The sequence below is a fragment of the Syzygium oleosum genome, unplaced genomic scaffold (assembly GCF_021117445.2).
Source record: "Syzygium oleosum isolate NSW1041296 unplaced genomic scaffold, Sole_v2.1 Sole_v2.20, whole genome shotgun sequence".
NCBI classification, from domain to species: Eukaryota; Viridiplantae; Streptophyta; class Magnoliopsida; order Myrtales; family Myrtaceae; genus Syzygium; species Syzygium oleosum.
Genome location: NW_026607504.1, coordinates 1,092,009 through 1,113,753, shown reverse-complemented (window position 1 = coordinate 1,113,753; position 21,745 = coordinate 1,092,009).

The following is a 21,745-nucleotide window of genomic DNA, read 5'->3' as shown; positions in this document are numbered from 1 at the left end:
TAATGAGGATGAGATTGCCGAATGAGGTTTATTCCTTATTGACCTGCATGATGAAGAAACTAAGGTGGGTTAGATGCCTGTAACGTTTTCCTAATGTGGGTTACATTAATTGAGATTGTTATTACTCGCTTGCGGGTTTGGTCTAATAAGTTTGGATATAAGATTTCTTAATGGGTCAGATATGGGCCCGGCTTGTGTGGGCCGAGTTCGGCCCGGCCCGTTATGAGAGGGCTTGGCTGGAAACTCTATAAATAGAGCTGCAGGTCCCTCCTCTGCACCAAACTCTGTCCAATCTCTCTCAAACGCTCTCAAACTCACCTAAGGCTTCCGTGAGTTGGCTAAGGCGGTCTCATAGCGCCGGGACTTCGGGGGTGACAGGGGAGAAGACCTACGGCACCGGTTCATCGTCATTTCCGCATCCAGGTCGATGGAATCCAAATCAGGTGCACAAATTCTATCCATCCTTTTACCGTACCGTTAATATCTCGCTATGGTGATCCTAGGGCGCTCGGCCGAGCCATACGGGCCGGCCAACAATGCCGACCCACTATATAGTGAATTGATTACAATATTGACCCGTGACCGTGTTCAAACTTTTAAGATTATTCAAGAGACTAATTTCGGACGACCTCTCATGTTGAACTTTGACTAGGTCCTTTGCTCGTTTGTCAAGCAGGTTCGGGTGAAATCGTAACCGCTTCCACTTTCTTCCACTTCCATTTTCTTCCACTAATCTTTGGACGACCTCTTGCCAAGAAAATTTCAAATAAAGGTCCGAAGTGACCTTATTTTCTCAAAATAGAGCCCAAAGTGAACATTATTTCAAATAAGGGCTTGAAGTAGTCGAATGAGTCTCGAACAAGGGCATGAGTTTGATCGGCTAGCGAGCAATTGATTTTTCTGGCGACCGGAGCAAGGCATTTTTGTCTGGAACAAAATTCCGAGTAAAGATTAAAAAGAAAAAGAAAACTAAAAAGCCAAAAAGAATAAAGAAATTCAAACCAAACGAGAGAGATTGTAGATGGTCATCGATGTGCGCCGCGGCCGTTCGGACTTCACCGGCAAGTATTGTTGACCTCCGCTGAAGGTAGGCTGACGCTCAATGTCGTGACGAAGCTCGATCGTAAGTTGGACTTCTATTAATAAGGACAATATTATTCTCCATTAATAACTTATATAGTATATCGACGCATAAAATAATTTCCTATCTTGTAAAAAATAAATCGCATAAAAATGACAGAGAGCCACTTAGCTAGTACATCGAATCAACCTAATCAAGGAGCTAAATAAAAACTATTCTTTTCTCCTTTTTTTTTTTCCATCCCTTGAATGTAAAACCATAGCCTTCAACTATGCATATAGTTCCACTTCTCCTAGGAAATAGAATCGTCAATCCACCGCCAATCGCGGAAGATTTGAGCTAGTACAAATTCAGATGGCCGTGTGTCACTTCGATTTGGCACCCCCACCCACAACCTTGAATGAGATAGTTATTCAAAAAGTCTTAAATTTAGAATACGGCGGCCAATTCAGTTCTAAAATTTTTAATTTAGTTAATTTACTCCTAAACATAATGGCAAATTTTCAATTTAGTCTTTCTGACGAATTTTGGCCGGAAATCGCTAGCGTAGATAATTTCTTACATTTTTTAAAATTTTCTCAATTTTTTTATTAACTTTTGAATTTTTTCCTTTCCTTTTCTTTCATTCTTCTTCTGGCTAGTTGTTGGGCCTCGGCGATAGCCAGTGAAGCTTGACCTCCCCATCGCTGGGTGAGGTCGGCCTCACCAGTGGTTTTTCTTTTTCGTCTTTCTTTAAAGGATAGTCTGCCGAAACTCCTGTTATAATAAGTTTTAGTGCAGGCTCGTTGCTTAATAGGGAGAATCTTATTAAGCATACTACAATAATATATCTTAAGGAAAAAAAATTAAAATAAAAGGAGAAATTCTGAAATTTTTTTGAAAAAATCCCAATGATAATCCATGTTAGCGTTGGCCATGCCATATAGGCTGGCCAGCATCCACGTCAGCAATTTTAAGCCAAAATTAGTAAGAATGACTGAATTGGCAAATCGTCAAAAGGTTTAGAACAAAATTTGCACAATTGAAAGATTTAGAATTACATTGGTTGCCGTATAATAGTTTTAGGACTTTTTGGATAAGATTCCCAGGATCGTCTAGGGTGCATTCGTTTCGCGGAAAATAAGTGATTTGGAAAACATTTTCCGAAAAGTGATCGTTTATATCGTTTAGAAAAATAAATGAATAGAAATTTTTTTCATTGCCCAAGAAAATAGTTAGGCATAAATTGTTATTACTGATGAAAATTTTTTCTGTTGACAATTTTTCTAAACGATATAAGCGATCACTTTTTGAAAAATGTTTTCCAAATCATTTATTTTTTACGAAACGAACTCACCCTAGTCAACATTCTTTCCTCCCCCTCATCACCTAACATTTGAATGTAGATGACATCGTTAAGTAAGCGAACCACGCCAATTATCGTGTTTAATTTTTACTAAGTAAGCGAGCCACATAAGCAAAAATCGCATGACATAACAATTTATTTGACCGATGCCCCACGTCGAGCCAAAATTAAAAAGTTAATGTACTTGATTGAAAAAAAAAAATTAGCTATCGATTATAAATCGAACAAAAGTTCAGATAGTTGCGGTGCAATCACCCTTCTTTTTTACCAACCATTTTTGACATTTACCAACTTTATTGAATCTGGCTCTCGAGCTCCTCCGCCACCAGTCAGGGAGGATGCGAGCTCAATCTCTATTGGAATCAGCTTGTACACATTCAGATGTTGATGTGTTACTTTGATTTGGCATCCCCACCTCCACACCCTTGAACTAAGCACGCACGATATGATAATGCGGAAGATCACAAGTTTTTCTTCTTTTGTTGGAATTCAACCGATCTCGCTCATAACCCTCGCAAAGAGTCTTGAGGACTGTTAAGACCATTGTATTTCATGGACAACATTAGCGTATGAAATGCATACTTCCGTCGTGAAAAATCATAAATTTCGAATCAGATGGCACATGTCGTAAGAATAGTAATATGTTTAAACACGGTTTCCATCCGTACGCAGTAAACCAAGGAACATCCTTAGTATATTTCCAAGTGAATCCATGGAGCGAAAGCCACGTACTTGAGATCGAGAAATAAGCATATCAATTGATTTCGTATATCAATTGCACATAAGAAAGCAACATTATGGTTTGTGACTCCGTATATTAATTGATTTCGGTCGGATATGCATGTTCTCGCACATTCCTTATGATCGATTTTCTTCGTCACATAAATCATGACTAGTACAAATAAGATCCACCCAACAAAAGCAAGTAGCCTGCACTAAATATTGCCGTAACGAGAGTTACGGCGGACTGTCCTTGAAAAGAAGACGTAAAACAAAGAGCCCTGTTATGGGAGGTGTAATTTCTGCTCATGTAGTCACATTAGTTTTTAACATTCCGAATAGGGGCTTGATGAGAACGACTGCCGTCCACAGGTATATAGCCACTCGGATTTGTATCGCCACGATGATCACCTTTCTGTCCTCGTGCTGCAACATTAATCCACGCCACGGCGCAAGTCGCGAAACAGAGAGATGACTTGCTGGAGTAGGGCGGAATCGGAAACCGTGGATCGGCGGAGCTCTGAGGGAGGAAGCCGAAGGTCATGACCAACATGGAGCAATAGATGAGGATGACGATTCGAGAGGAGGAGGAGGAGGAGGAACGAGCCTTGCTCATTGCCATCCTTCTAGTTTTGAGCTTGTTTATGGACTTGTTTGGATGCGAGATTGGTAACCACACTCTTTTGCAAATTTATAATGAGGATGTGATTGCCGAATGATGAAGAAGCTTAGGTGGGTCATATACCGACCCACTGTATTGTGAATTGATTGCGACTTTGACCCGCGCTCGACAAGATTGATCGTGTTAGGTTTGTTCTACCGATTATGCGGTCTCTTCCGGCTCTTTTCTGTTCAGAGAGTTTTAAACTTATTATATTTTTATCAATGTATTTATAAATCGTTTAATTATGTCAATTAAGTGATAAATAGTTTTACGATTCGCCAATTGAGTCAATTTAGTCAATTTTAGCCGGAAATCACTTACGCGAACTTTGACCGTCCTACGTGGCACGGCTGGTGCTGACGTAGACAATTTTTAATAAATATTTAAACAATTTTCAAGACTTTTATTATTATTATTATTTATTTTTCCTCTTCTCTTCTTTTATCTTTTTTCCCTTTCCCCTCCGTTGGCCATTGCCGGCCTTCATATATATTTATAAAAAAATTAGGATTCAATTGGCACAATTAAAAATTGTAGGATTGAACTGGTAAAAGTATAATAGGTTTAGGACTTTTTGGATAATTTCCCACTTTTAAGATTATTCAAGAGACTAATCTTTGGACGACCTCTCATGTTCAACTTTGACTGGGGCCTTTGCTCGTGTTAATCGAGCAGGTTCGGGTGAAATCGTAACCGCTTCCACTTTCTTCCATTCCCATTTTCTTCCACTAATCTTTGGACGACTTTTTGCTTTTGTTACATTCCAAGCACCTACAATAACCATCCGATCCACGTCCGGTGTGTTTCATATGTGCCGCGGAGAATCTAGATTAATGCATCTGCATGCATGCTGAACTTCCTCTCTAAGAAATTACTTGGGCAGATTAACTCCAGCTCATGATGAAAATGTTCGATTATGGCTACGCATAGAAAACAACAGGCTTCGCGCGTCGTTTTAGTGAAGAAGTATTACCAGTGATTTCCACCATTAGTGTCATTTCGCGGAAAAATTACCAATTTGGTCATAAACCTATTGTACGATTGTCAATTTTGCTGATATAGTCCTAAACCATTTTGCGAAATTACAATATATTTTTTTCGCCTAATTGCATCTAGTCATCGCCGAAAATTACCAAATATATATTATCAGTTGAGTCAAATCCATGTACTTTGTCTAGAATTATTCTTGGTATCCACTACTTTAACTTCTAAGAACATTTCACTTTTGCATTCAAAGGTTCATATACACAAAATCAGGAGAGCCTAACACTAAAAATTAATTGAAATTTATATCAAAATTATTGTGATTCAAACCTCAAAACATAACCCATCTGTTTAAAATTATGAATTTCCATACCAATTCTCATAATTCGTAATTACAATATAAGTTGGTCATGAGCATAAATCTAAACAAAAGGACAATAGTATTCTCCATTACTAACTTACATAGCATGTCGACGCATAAAATAATCCACATGGGTACTGGAGAAACCGGACTGTGACACGAGCATATATAATTTTTTACCACATCGACGGTTTTCTTAGTAATTAAGCCTACTCTACGGGCTCTTCTTTAAGATTGTCAAGACTAATCTTTGGATGAGCTATCATGTTCACCTTGACTAGGGCCACACTCATTCATTAAGTTCCTAATGAAATCATTTCTACTTCCATTTTCTTCCACTCGCCTTTCGCTTTTGATAAATTCCAAACATATGAGGCTTTACACGTGGTTAATTAATGTTGATTAATTAGGTTGAATATCATTAGGTTGATTAGCAGTGATTTGCGCAATTAGTGCTAATTAATTTCAGCACGCAGCTGAGTGTGGCTTGACCTAGGAACTCAAAAACGCGTAAGCAGCAAAACCAAGTGCTCTGCCAATTGGTCTTTATTGCTGTTAGGCCAACGCGAAGTTAATAAGTTATCCCACTGCAAGAGAAAACTATCGTATACATTTCTTTTCTTTCATGAAGGAATTAAAAAGAGAAAAGAGAAAAAAAGAATTGCGTCCAATTTCGAAAATGCGATTGGAATTTGTCCTCTATTTCCTGCATGAAATGAGTCTGATGAACATCACTTGATGAGATCTAATCCAAAAAATACGTAAAATCTTCATTCACATAAAGACTTATCAATCAGATCCCGTGTACAAATCAGTCAGCTAGTCAAATTCTAGTGATTTACGAACTTACCAACTAATAGAGAGAAATGGCTACAAAGCCGAAAGTTCGCAAGGGTGCACGCTAAGTCAAATTCTAGTTCTGACAAGAAATTATGAAATTTTACCTTTCAATTTGTTAATACTGTTGGGACCTATCCTTGCTCAAAAGTTTTAAGCTTGCAAGTTATGAGCGGACAAGGATATATGAATTATTACACATGACACTAATTATTTGATGTTGGACTTTTTTAATATAACTCACACGTGTATCTCAACATATCCCGTGTATAGTAATTAAAAGCAGTAGAGGAAACGATGAAATGGAAGCGCGTGTATTGAAGAATTAATTCAAATTATGGATATTAATCTACAATACTTAGCGAAGACTTCAATCTTAGATAAATATCACATTATGGTGAGCTAAGATGATCGGATTGCTTTTCCACTTAACAATGCAAATTATTAACATATTTGCTTATAAGGGTGCGTTTGTTTCATTGAAAACTTCATAATAGAGGAAATTTTTTTCTGAAATATTGAAAGAAAATAGTTAGTTTTCATTTGTTTGGTGGTTTAGAGAAAGTGATTTTCCCTCTTACCATAAGGGGGAATTATTTTCCCCCATTCTAAAATTATTGTTTCCAGTCCATGGAAAACGTTTTCCATAGATCAATTAGTTTACTGTCATCAAAACATCGGAAAGTTGGAAAATAATTTCCTCGAGACAGTTTTTCTTCTAACAAACGGACCCTAAGCGGGTGTTGCGATGCATTTGCTTGTGGCGTCTGACCACCCACTCTGGCCTTTTTTAGGGCAGCAATATAATGTGGATAGACAATATTATTGTTCTCTCCCGTGTCAATACGGTATCGCAGTATGCTTATTCTCTTTCAGGAAACGAGATTTGTTGCATGTAACAACTTCTAAGTTAATTTTGAGATGGACGGACAATGGTCTCACCATCTTTTTCATGGTATTAAAGCAATAAATCTCAAGCCATATCTCCCAACCCCTTCTTTGTGATTTGTCGTCCCATTTATATCTACTTCCCGTGCTCTAATCTCGGACCAAAATATGCATGAAGACGAATGCTTAAAGCATTGAAAAGTTAACTCCTGCCTTTTCAATAAGCTAAGCTTAAAATGAAAAAAGATAGTATCCAACAAAATTTTACCTGGGACACCTATACCTTCACAATAGAAGCAACACCAAAGGATCGACCAAGTCTATGACAACATTAATAGTAACAAAACATAACTTCGTTATGACTGATGAGAAAGATACAAATGATTCCAAAATAACTTATGCTAGGGTTAATGAAGAGCTTCCACAAACTCACGCCATTGCTATCTCTCCACATCTTTTTGTTTAAGTAAGAGTTCGAAGTATGTCTTATGTAATCAACCCTCAAGGATCAAATATACTCGTAGTGGAACCTTTGGCACTAGAACAATACGGCTTCCATCATCAACCATCTGCAACACAACAATTAGTGCAAGTCATATTCCCTGCAGGTGCAGCTATAATAATACATAATCGTCCCGAGGGCTCGGAGAGAACTTACGACATCCTGGGGAATGAGTTGGGGGGCTTCCACCCGCGCCACCTATACTATAGCCACAAACAGTGATTCATATAAACTGTTGATTAAACTCGCTCAGGAAAGAAAGAACATCACCTGATCTGCTATCAACACGTACAATCTACAAGAACTGAACCGTACAATATTTTCAACGTGTGAAGCAAACTAACGAGCAGCAAAGCCATAAGCAAGCAGCAAATTAAGTCGACGAGCAAAGCTCTGCTTTCCATTTTGTCTCAATCTTTATGTCTTTTAACTTCTTTCTTTGATGCTTAATATATAAAAGACCAGTCGTGTTTCGTGAATGCATTGGTAGTGTATTTTTATGCTTTGACAATCTAGGAGACACTTATGAGGTCACTTTTTTTAAAACATGTGCAGTTGAAGGATTTATTTATTTTGTCGAATATGTCCAGTCATTTGCAAGTCGTTGCCGTTCGTTCTCGTCAATTGACTCTCAAATAAAACTAATAGAGAGAGACGTCATGGACTCTTGTGAAATACATTATATGATCCACTTATCAAAGTATTCGTTTACAATTTGTTGCATCGCTTGATAGATAAATCTCGTGTAAATTAGTCTCGACATTGCTGGTGAATAAGTCAAGCATGTTTTGCTTATAGCCGAAGATCGAAAGGCTAAAGCAATCTCTGTTTTCCTTTTTATGGCTAAAGACTTTCTATGGTGAATCCTAGAAATGCTAGATTGATTAGAGACCAAAGGACCTATCTTTTTTGAAATTCATCGCAGACGATACGTATTATAGAGAGATAGAGAGATATTAGTTTTAGTAAATGGACCGAGTCAGAAGGATGAGTGTATTATAGGATAAAAGAAAGTATACGTGTTCTACGTAGGTGCAATTTAATAATGTATATGTTATCAATTTTATCATGTTGTGGCAAATAAAATATAAAGGAAATGAGTTTATCAAGATATTACAAAGAAAGGGAATGACATGGATATATTGAAGACTTCAACAATGTAAAGCCAACAATTTTCTTCATCGCCAAGTGGACGAAGAATCCTCAAACCCTACATTGAGTGACATACATTGTCAACTTCCAGGCGCGGTTATACCAAAAAGATGTACATCTGGTTTTTTTAAAAGAAAGAAAGACTGATTAGTAAAATGTAAAGTCATTTGGTTTATAAGCCCAAAAAAAAGAATAAGAAATGAAGATGTTTGAATCAGTCTAATAGAAAGGAGCACATTTTTTGCTTGGGAAATTATCCAAAAAATCATATACCTATTGTATGATGGTAATTTCAGTCATAAATATTTCAATTGTGCCGATTTAATCCTAAGCATTTTGACAATTTGCCAATATGGTTTTAAATCTTTCAATTATATCAATTTAGTCATAAACCTTTTAACGATTTACCAATGTAGTCATTCCGGCTAATTTCAGCTAGAAATCACTGACATGACGATGCATGGCACAATTGGCGCTAACATAGACAATTATTGCAGATTTTTTATAAAAAATTTCTAATTACTATTTATTTTTTTATTGATTTTTATTATTTTCTTTTCTTTTCTTTTTTTTTTCCTTCTTTTTACATAGGGCCGAAGACCTCCGCCGGCCACTGGACGAGGGCTGAAGACCCCCACCAGCCCCTAGGCGTGCTGGATCTAGCGAAGGGTCATATATTGTATTTCACGAGAGTCAGTTACTCTCTCCACTTTCCCCTTCTTCCTCGAGTTTAAGCCGCGCGAAGGGTCGAAGGGGAGTGCTGTGGACAAGGGAAATCGGAAAAAAGTATAACATTCAAGTGAGTGGCGTATAAAAGTTATGATATTTGTGATATCCTTTTCCTAAGAGAGTCGAGGAGGGTGTTGGCGGCGGTGGTGTCCAAGTGAATAAATGGAGTGAGAGCCACATACATGAGATTGGCAAATAAGCACATCAACTCCTCAAACGATTTTGGAACTTCAAAGCAGAAAATCCATGAACAGATGAATATAACGATCTTTATTTCTAACTCAGACAGAGGTTTTCAAATTCATTAATAGATAAATAAAAAAAGGTACTTTGTTATTTATATGATCCACTATTGTGCGTCTCTAATCATTGCGAGGACCTTCCATTCTTTTTGATTTGGCTATGGGCTCCAGTCGTTCGCGTCATGGACGCCCTGCAAAAAAAAAAAATTATGACAAAGAAAAGGTGTTCATATTAGCATTTTCAGAAATTCATAGTACACTAATACATGCGAGAAACATTTAGGTACTCTTGTGACATAATCCTTATCCGCCTAACCCAATCGATGCATGTACCTCAAGTTATGAATTTCCTAATGTTGATATAAATTGATATGATGACACCTTCTCATGTGACAATTGGTTGGCAGAGTAGAATATCGTCTTTCGAAAGCACCTATAAAATTATCTCTATAGACTCATTTTAAAGAAAGATAGTACTCACTGCATCCAGGGCTCCGGGGTGGGTCGCCTGGGTCCACTCCACCTGCAACATCCATCATTTGCTAAGTTTTACTTAAACCCATTCACAGAGACTCATTATGCTATCAGAAGCACCAGTTGCCAAATAACCCTTTGTGATTTGATATTTCAAAAATTGCCAAATAACCTTTTTTTTTTTTTGTGACTTGATATTTCAAAAAAAGCGAAACGTACTTCAAATTTGCAAGTGTTCAGGTATCTCGATTCAAACTGAACTCATATGCTATAAACAACATAAAATTGCACAACTCGTGTTCGACTACACATCTATGACCTTTATATATATATCCAATGGAATAAGCTTAGAAGAAATAACTAGAGAGCAAGACTAACCACCGCAACCGGGGAGCCGTGAGCCTCGTGCGAGCAAGTGAAGGGTCATGAAAATCAAGAGAAAGCACAACATTCTGATAAGAGAGGAGGAGGAGGGAGAAGAAAGCAGTCGTGCCATTTCCTTGAATTCCTTGATGTGCTTTTCCTTATTTTTATGTCTACCTATATATATACGCACCGCAAGACCATTAGTCATACATTGTATAATAAATGACAACATTGTCCAGAACTATTTAAAATTGCAACTACCCTGACTTGGTCTTTGGCCGCCAACAGGCCGAGCACCGCATGCGAAAGAGCCGTGCTCAAAAGAGCGAATCCCACCAAGTCCTGTCACGTCAATTTCATCCCGTTCAACCAAAACACGCCATTAACTTAAAGCTCATTTAACAATATAATTTCGTTTTTCCAAGTCATTGATTACACAGGCTGAATTTTTCTGGAAGATCGAAAGCTCAGACCCTGTCCCCTTCTCATATTCAATGCTTTTGAAATTTTGATAAGATGATTTTTCTTAGTGTAAGTCTTGCCCAAATTTAATTCTGGTCTCTATGTTTGACTGTCATGTACCCATTTGAATCAGTCAACTAATGCATACAAATTAAAATTCCGTATGAACGGGCAAAATCAAGTTGGGAGAATTATTTAAAAAGTCTTAAATCTATTGTAATTGTGTCAATTTGGTCACAAATCTTTTTTTTTCTGTCAATTGAGTCATAAACTTTTTCACGTTTTGCCAATTCAGTCCATCCGGTCAATTTTGATCGGAAATCGCTGATATAAATGCTAGCAGGCTAGACGGCCGGCGCTGACGTAGATAATTTTCAATAATATTTTTTCAAACTTTTTTATTTCTTTTTTCTTTTCTTTTTCGTACGTGGCGTATGAATATGTATGTAAACATTTGTAGTATATTATGAAAGTTTTGGGTTAAGAAAAACCAAAACTATGTATGTTGCAAGATTTAGATTAAGCAATAAATAAAAAGTAAAAATCTGTCTAGGCACACTCAAAAAAATAAAATAAAATTCATAGGTAGGTTAACAGTCTACGATGAAGAACTAAGCGAGAATATATAAAAATTGTTTTGTCGGATGAGTTGATTATGCATGAACTTTTCTTCTAAAATTCTTTTAGCTATGTTTCATTGTGTACTATTTCGAGCAACAACAAAAGTCCATCGAGATTGTTTCGGTACCATTTATGGGGTGAGGTAGAGCTTGATCCCGTGGACGAAGAGCAGCGTGTAGACCACGACAAAGAGGTGGTGCGAGTACCAGAAGGCGTCGAAGCTTGTGAGCTTCTTCAAGGGCCCGGACATATCGATCTCGTTCCGCCTGTACCACGGCATGGCCCATGTGAAGGCAATCGCCATCAGAACCACCGTCACGATCCCCGCCATGCCGTCCGCTCCCTTCACAAACCACCAGTGGTTCGGGGGCTGCTCCTCGCCGGAGCAGGGGCTTCATGGGCGCATACACCTCAGGGCTCGTGCGCAGGATCCTCGGGAAGTCACTTGTCAAGTGCTCGATTGCACGCAAGCCGACCCCGACAGAGCTATACCTGCCGCGATCACCTGCAATTGTATACGTATAAGGAATATGACACAAGACCAAGGTGTTCATTGAGATCTCAGCGGTCGAGATTATTTTGAGCAACAAAAGTCCGTGAAGTTAGCGAGGTATAAACATTTACGAGAAGCAAAATGTTAGTATGAATTTCAAGCATGAGATTGTGGCTAGGGTCTTTATGGGTGTATATCATCTTGACATTTACTTTTGTCATAGTATGCATCACTATGGACAATAATAGATAATTCCCACGATATATCCATAGGCTAATTATTTAAAAATTCTAATGTGGAGTCTCTCATTTCATCATTAGATTAGTAATAATCACTGTAATTAAAACAATAGAAATAAACTATCTCGACCTCATCGAAAATAATTTCCGCATTACCTTGTGAAAATTAAGGTTGTCGTCGAAGGGGACGGCGACGCCCAACCAGGTCATGTTCCTGATCCACGTGCCGGTGGTGTTGCGATAGACGGGCAACATGATGAGGGCCACGTTGAACTCGAGCGTCTCGGAACCGCCCTTCGCGATGCAGACATAGTAGCCCATCACGTCGAAGGCCGCCTTGTTCCGGTATTGGACGAACTTGTAGGCGAAGAGGCCCAACACGATCACGATCCACAGCACCATGACGCACGGTATGTGTTACATATTGATGGCTATTTTATACGTGGCTAGTGAAAAAGGTTCATTTTCATTAAGTGATGCCAGATTAAAATGACACTATTCTCAATAATGACAATATTAAATTTCGTAAAAAAGAGCACGCTTGTCAAAACTTACATTTGATAGATATAATATTTCAGTCTTTAATAAACGAGAGTGTTTAATGATATATACCATGATGTATCTTATTATCAGGGTCCGATTCCTCCATGATGAAAGCTACATATTCCTAAGCTTGCTTCTGGATATTTGATAGCTTATTCGCTGATGCGCTCAGGCTGATGAACTACAAACCAAGGATTTATTTTCTTTCAACATAATTGAACAATTCCAAGTCCGAACAACTTCTATTTATTAATTGACTCGCAGAAAAAAATTATAAAAAAAAAATAATAATTCATCGACATTTTTCAGATAATAGGAAAAAAATTTCAATGCGGCCCCGATGACCCAGATGGGCTAGATCTTAGTTTTTAGGTGGGATTGCATATATACCACTCTAACACCTCCCTCCGCGATTTTCTCCCATCGGCATCTTTGTCCACCCTAACATTGCAGTATACCACCAATCATTTCGTTTTAATAATCAAGAAAACTCTTATAATAAATTAACTTGTTCTGTTAGAGATAATTAGGGATTTCATTTTATTATTTTGTTGATTATCGTATCTCTTAAGATTGCACGTGTATGACACGTACATTGCATGTATATTGCATGTACATTGCACGTATATATCCCTTTGATTTTGCATATCATGATTGGGATATTATCGTAAAATATTTATCTAATAAAGCCTATAAATAGGCTGATATATTCTTCATTAATATATAATTATACATAAAACTATCCAATTCACCTTTTTCTCATCATTCTCAACTTGTTTTTTTTTTTTTTTGGTAAAGCAAGTAGTATATAACTTTTCAACGTGCAATATACAGCAAGTGAGGTCGAACACAAAAACCTCGTACCTGAGGAGACAAAAAGTGTCCCGATCGGTACAAAGGTGTTGCGGCTAACATAACAAGCTCAAGAAGCGCTATACAAAGAAGGTTACACGGCAGCCAACTTGTTCATACCTATATGAACATAAAATCTACTGTGAACCCTCGAGTTTTTTCTCCTTTTTCTTCTCTTCTTTCTCTTTCTTTTTTTTTTCCTTCCCTTCTTTCGCTGGCAAGCAAGGGCGAGGCTTGACCTTGCCGGCCTTTGCCTCTAGACGGCTGCCGAGGTCCGGCGATCGGCCAAAGGAAGAAAGGAAGGAAAAAAAAGAGAAAGAAAGGAAAAAAAGGTAATAAATTAAAATAATAAGTTAAAATATTGTTAAATATTGTCCACGTTATCGCCGGCTGCACCACATAGGACGGTTGGCGTCCATGTCAGCGATTTCAAGCCAAAATTGGCTGGATGGATTAAATTGGCACAAATGTAAAAGGTTTAGAACTCAATTGGCAAAAAAAATGTTTATAATTAAATTGGCATAATTGTAATAGGTTTAGTTTTTTTTTGGTAATTCATTTGAAGGAATGACGGCTCGAATGACGACAGCTAAGGAAACTCGAGGTTAGTCGCCCCGCCAGCAGTCTACACACTGTGTACGGCAATGCCATCGTCCCGTATGTTGAGGGTGATCTTGGCATACGGCTCGCCATCATCTCCCTTGGCTTTCAAGGCGGTGCTTGCGCTTCGGAGCCCATGGTTACAGATACAGATCATTTGTGCCACATAATTTTCTAAAGAACTCTTGAATACGACTACCAAGTAGCTAGCACATACTTGTCAGTGACTATTTATGGTGCGTTTGTTTGAGGGAAAGTGTTTTCTGGGAATTCGTTTTCCGAACTTTCACCGGTTTGGTTCGCCGAAAATGATAAGTCAACTGAAAATACTTTCCAGTCAAGGAAAACATTCATGTATAAAATTAGGAAACTGAATTCCCTAATCTAAGAAGGTGAAAATATCTTTCGGAATTATTCATCTTGAATTTGTTAATATTTTTCTTTTTTCTTCTTTCTTTTTTTTCTTTTTCTTTCTTCCTCCCTCCGCCGGTCACCAGCCTTTCTTTTTCCAAATAAAAATAATTTAAAAATAAAAAAAATTTCGATAATTTTCACTATCAAATTTTTCTCATCAAACAACTGAAAATACTTTTCAAGTCTTTTTTAGGTTTTAGCTAAACACCGGAAAACGAACTCATTTTCCTGGAAAACAACTTCCGGGAGAGTGTTTTCCAGAAATTATACATTTTCCGTAAAATAAACGCATCCTTAGACTCCGTTTATATCATGTCCCACCGGTAAGAAATGGCAAAAGTATATCACAAGTGCCATAACTTGTGTACGGCGATCACTTTGGTGCCATAACTTTTTTTTCGGATCACTTTGGTGCCAAGTCGGAGGAAAAGAGATCACTTTAGTGCCAATTTGGCCGGAAATCCGACGTGGCATTTTTTATTAATTTTTGACGCCGACGTGGCTCGCCGGAGGCTGAGTCAGCGTGTACAGTCAGCATTTTTAATTTTAAATATTTTTTTTCCTTTTTTTTTCTTCTTTCCTTTTTCTTTTCTTTTCTTTTTTTTTCTTTTCTCCCCTCGCCGGCCGGTTGCTGGTGGCCGGCCGGCCACCGGCGAAGCCCGGGAAGGGTTGGGCGAGGCTTGCCCATGGCCGGCGAAGGGTGGCCTCACCAAATCTGGGCGAGGCGACCCTCGCCGGCGACAGGCGAGGCCGGCCCTCGCCAGATCCGGGCGAGGGCGACCCTCGCCGGCGTCGGGCGAGGGTCGCCCTCGCTCGAGTCGGGCGTGGGCGACCCTCGCCCGACGCCGGCGAGGGTCGCCCTCGCCGGATCGCCGGCGTAAGGCGAGGGAAGCCCTCGCTTGGGCGGGCGAGGGTCGCCCTCGCCCGAGTCGGGCGTGGGCGTGGGCGACCTCGCCCGACGCAGCGAGGGTCGCCCTCGCAAGGGCGGGCGAGGGTCGCCCACGCCCGGCGTAGGGCTAGGGTCGCCCACGCCCGGCGTCGGGCGAGGGTCGCCCACGCCCGGCATCGGGCGAGGGTCGCCCACGCCCGACTCGGGCGAGGGTCGCCCACGCCCGACTCGGGCGAGGGCGACCCTCGCCCGCCCAAGCGAGGGCTTCCTCGCCCGACGCCGGCGAGGGGCCGCCCTTGCCTGGGCCGGCGAGGGCCGACCTCGCCTGTCGCCGGCGAGGGTCGCCTCGCCCAGATCTGGCGAGGCCGCCCCTCGCCGGCCATGGGCAAGCCTCACCTAGCCCTTCGCCGGTGGCCGGTTGGCCACCGGCAACCGGCCGGCGAGGGGAGAAAAGAAAATAAAAGAAAAGAAAATAAAATAAAAAGGAAAGAAGAAAAAAAAAAGGAAAAAAAATATTTAAAATTAAAAATGCTGACTGTACACGCTGGAAAAAATTATTTAAAATAAAAAATGCTGGCTGTATACGCTGACTCAGCCTCTAGCGAGTCACGTCGGCGTAAAAAATTAATAAAAAATGCCACGTCGGATTTCCGGCCAAATTGGCACTAAAGTGATATATTTTCCTCCGACTTGACACCAAAGTTATCTGAAAAAAAGTTATGGTACCAAAGTGATCGCCGTACACAAGTTATGGCACTTGTGGTGTAATTTTGCTGGTAAGAAATTATTTTATGTGTACATCAGTTGATTTCGCGCTACCACTGCATGCGAAGGAGCCGGGCTTATAGAATGAATCCGACCCATGTCCTCTCACATCAATCTTATCCCGTTCAACCAAAACACACCATTAACTTAAGCTTATTTAACAAGACAATATCGTTTTTCCAAGACATTGATTACATGGGCTGACTTTTTCTCCGATCCTGTCTCCTTCTCATATTTAATGCTTTTGACATTTTAATAAGATGATTTTTTATAGTGTTGCTGTAACTATTGCTGGTGCAAACATTTGCAAAGAGTCTTTAATCGACAGAGTTGAAAGTCTTTTTCAAATTTTAATTCAGGTCTATGTTTGACCGTCATATGCCCATTTGAAACAGTCAACTAATGCATACAAATATAAATTCTCTATGAACGGGCAAAACCAAATAGGGTTCATGACATTCATTTCAAGACAGTGACATTACAGAGATAATTACGATACTCTTAATATCGCCCGCTTTATTAATTATCAAATCCACCGAGTATCCATCTTACAGTACCATGATATTTACGTTAATTTTCTTCAAACCCTACCATGAGTGACATGCATTGTTAACCACCGGACGGGGTTATGCTGAAGGATGCACACCTGGTTCTTTTAATGCCGAAGCAAAACTGATAAGTAAAATGTAAGATGGTATGGTTTATAAGCCAAAAAAGAAAAGAGCTAAAATAATAAAGATTAGTCCAGTCTAATAGGATGAAGTAATTTTTCTGCTTTCCTGCAAAAACTATAAAATATTATTTAAATTTCAAAAAACTATGAAAAAGTAATTAGATATGAATATGTATGCAAGCATTTGAAGTATATTATGAAAGTTTCGGGTGTTTTGGGTTAAAAAAAAAAGAGTGAAACTGTGTATGTTTCAAGATTTAGATTAAGCAATAAATAAGAAGTAAAAGTCTATCTACTATTGTATATGCATCCAGGGATGCGTTTATATACAATCGTTTGGAGATGTTTCAGGTGGAAATAGTGCTTTACGAACTAGTTAAACTGTTGATGTAGAACAGACCCAAAAAAAAAATTTGTTGACGTAGAAAGAAGCAAATCAATTATTTTGTAATAAAGGCTCCATTGTGACGTGACATATCTGAAAAATATTTTTTAGGAATTCATTTTTCAAGAAAACAATAATATTTTCCGATGTTTCGTTGAAACTTGAAAATGAATTAAAAAATATTTTTCATTATTTGATAAGAAAAAGTCGCTTTTATTTTACGAAAGAGACATGTACTATTTGTGTGATAATATTAAGGAATACGCGTAATATATCAAATTATTTTCGAGTGCCAAGCTCGAGCGTCCAAGAGTAAGCCCTAGCCTCAAGGGACTTGGGATTGGCCGTAGGGATTCCCGAGCCCAAGTACCGGGATCTTGGTCGCATGAATTGGGATTTCTCTTACCCAGACTAGGAACCTAAGCCCGTGCTTAGGTTAAGGACTGGATAAATTTACCAACAAGAAAAAAAGATTAGCCTTTTGGGCCTAATTCCCTTAAAAAGTACCAAATTTAGGTCACGTTCTAATTATGACCCAAACTATTTCTTTGTCTCATGAAAGACACGAACTTTAACTCGTGTCTCAAATCTAGTCCAAACTTTTTTTGTCACATAAAAAGGCACAAACGTTCGGTCAGTGCCCAAATCTAGCCCCGACCAAGCTTTTGTCCAATGAATGCTATAAAAAAATTCGACATGTCATTCCACGTGTACTAAGCGGAAATTTGATGGTAACGTGACAGGGCCAGATTTATGTACCGACCGAAAGTTTGTGCCTTTTCATGAGAGAAAGAAAAGTTTGGGCCAAAACTAAGGCCTGATCAAAAGTATATGCTTTTTAACGAGACTAAAAAGGAGTTTATGCGAGAAGTGAGATTCGACCTTAAGTAAATCTTTCTTTATGAAACAAAACAAAAATTGGACGGAATTGAGGCTCGAATAAAGTTAGTGTTTTTTTAAATGAATTAGGGAAAAAGATTTAGGTATCATCCGGTGGGTTATGGACTAACCTAACAGATGAAAGTTATAGTTCCATTGCGTGCCGCCTGAAAATCAGGCTCTCAAGCTTCTCCACCACCAATCATGGAGGATTCGAGCTCAATCTCTATTGAATCGGCTTGTACACATTCATATTTTGATGTGTTACTTCGATTTGGTACCCCCGCCCGCACCCTTGAACTAAGCATGCACGACATGATAATGTGGAATATCAGAAGTTTCTCTTGTTTGATTGGAATTCAAGCAGCCTCACTCATAACCATCGCAAACAGAGTTGAGGATTATTACACCATTATGTTTTATGGGTTCTTTGTCTGTCCACATGGAAGGGTTAGTATTCATATGTGATATCCATAGAGGAAAATTGTCCAAAATGTGTTGCTTTTTTTAATTTTGTTAATTTAGTCATAAACCTATTGACGATTTTGCAATACGGTCTTTCAGGCCAATTTTAGCCGAAAATCGATGACGTTCACGATTTTTGCAATTTTTTAAGATTTTCTGAATTTTTTCCTTTTCTTTTCTTTCATTTTTCTTTTTTCCCTTTTTCTTTCTATTTCCTTGCGCCGTCGCCAAGGCTCGGCAAGGTCGCCGGAGGCAAAGAAAAGGAAAAAAAGAAAAATTTAGAACATTTGCAAAAATCATCCACGTCAGCTCCGGTTGTCCTACACATCGGCCATGCAATGTAGGACGACCGACGTCCATGTCAGTAATTTCAAGTCAAAATTGAAGAGCTACATTGACAAATCGTCAAAAGGTTTAGAATTAATTTGGCCAAATTAAAAATTTTATGACTGAATTGGCCTCTATATAAAAGGTTTAAAACTTTTTGGATAATTATCTCCATATTAATATATCCGTAGTGAAAACTTAAAATTTCAAATCATATGGCATATGTCGTAATAATAGTAATGTTTAAAAATAGGTTCCATCCATCCGCAATAAACCAAAGAAAATCCTTAATATATTTCCAAGTGAGCTAATGGAGGGAAAGCGACATACTTGAGATTGAGAAGTAAGCATATCAATTCATCAAAGGATCCAAATAATCTGCCTTAAAACTTCAAAGCAGAAAATCCATGATTCGATTAATATAACGATCCTAATCCTTACATTACACGCTACTTCCCAATCCAACTTAAACAGAAGCTTTCATACATTTATAGATAGTAAAAAAGGTGCTTGGCAAATACATATGATCCACTATAATGCGTTGCTAACCGTTGCAAGGACCTTTCATTCTTTATAACTTGGCTCTGTGCTTCAATCGTTCGAGTCAGAGACGTCCTACAATAACATTATGATAAAAAAGAAGATGTTTATATCAGCTTTTTTTTTTTTTGGAAATTCATAGTACACTAATACACACGAGAAACATTTAGGTACTCTCGTAGCGTAATCCTTATCCACCCAAAGCCAATCACCACATATGATAAACCTCCTCATTTTGATATATATTGATATGACGTGGCTTCTCACGTGGCAATTGATTGGGGCGGACGAGAACGTCGTCTTTCGAGAGCAATTATAAATATCTCTTGATATAGTCAGTTTTGAGAGGAAGCGAGTACTCACTACATCCAGGGCCCTGGCTTGGGTTGTTCCCGCTCACAAAACCTGCAACATGCATCATTTGCTAAATTTTACTAAACCCCGTTCGCAAACTCATCAATGCTATTAAAGTACTATATATCATAATACCCTTTTTGATTTGATGTTTTGAAAAAGGGAAATATACTTCAAACCGCTACGATTCAGATATCTCGATTCGAGCAAAACGAACTATCGAACTGAACTCACATATATACACGGTACGCAACGTGAACTGCACAACTGATGTTGGATTACGCATCTACGTCTTATGTATACAATGGATAAGCTTAAAAGACAGAAGAAAAAGATAAGGGAGGAAGACTGACCACTGCACGACAGACGCCGTGGGCCTCGTGCGAGCAGTTGAAGGGTCATGAAGATGAGGAGAAAGCACAAGATTCTGATAAGAGAGGAGGAGGAGGAGGAGGAGGGAGATAAAAGCAGTCGTGCCATTTGCAGCTTGAGTTCCTCGATGCGCTTGTCTTCTTTACGTCTCTCTATATATAGGCACCACCAGATCATTCATCATACACTATATAAAGAACAGCGTCGTACTTAATTACTTGTGCTGCTACAACTGTGACGACTTGGTCGACCACTGCATGCGTAAGAGCCGTGCCTGAGGAGTGAATCCCACCGAGTCCTCTCCCATCAGTTTCGTCCCGTTCAAACTCGGGCTGCCTTTTCCGACCAAAAAAAAGAAAACAACACATTGACTACATGTATCACGAAAATGATCATTTATATCGATGCATCGACAATTATACTATCTGTTTATTCAGTTGTTTAAGAGTGTTCCGAGGTGTTCCTGAACAAGATTAGGAAGAGGGGCTGACTTTCTATGGAAGACCAGAAGCTCAAACCCTGTCTCCTTGCCTTATGAAATGTTTCGACATTATAATAAAATGGCTTTTTAATTCAGTCTCTATGTTCGACCATCATATTCACATTTCAACAGTCAATTTGTGCATACAAATAAAATTCCCTATGAACGGGTAAAACCAGCAAAAGGTCAAGACACTGACATTACAGAGATACTTACGCACTTGAATATCACCTGCTTAATCAATTATCACCCACTCCGTATTCTTCTTATAGTCTTGTGAATAATTTAGAAATGGGAAATTACCAAAAAAGTTCTAAATCTATTGTAGTTGTGCTAATTCAGTTCTAAACCTTTTGATAAACCTTTTGACAAATTACCGATGTATCCAGACAGCCAGCGCTGACGTGGACAAATTTTGCAATTTTTATTATATATATTTTTTCTTTTTCTTTTCTTTTCATTTTTTTTTCCTTCTTCCTCCGTTGGTCACCGAGCCTCGGCGATAGCCGACAACTGGCAACATGCGACAACCGGTGAGGGTCGCCCTTGCCGGCCTCAAGCGAGGTTACCCTCACAAGGTGACCTCGTCGGCTTCAGGCGAGACTCAGCCTCATTGGATCTGGTAAGGGCGAGCCTTACCCAAGGTCGGCGAGGGCGAGCCTCTCTGAAGGTTGGCGAGATCACCCCTCGCTAGATCCCTGCAAGGTCGAGCCTCCGCCGAAGCTGCTAAGAGCAACCCTTGCTGGCCTCTAGCGAGGGCGAGCCTTGCCCGAGGCCGGTCGCCGATCATAGCTGAGGCCTGGCAACCTGAGGAGAAAGAATGAAAAAAGAAAGAAAGAAAAGAAAAGCAAAAGAAAATAAAAATAAAAATATTTTAAAATTTCAAAAAAATGAATAAATAATTGCGAAAAATTATCCACAATAGTACTAACCGTGCCACATAGGATGGTCGGTGTCCATGTTAGTAATTTCCGACCAAAATTGGAGTAAATTATCAAAAGGTTTATGACTGAATTGGTCAATTGAAAGGTTTAGGCTATATTAAC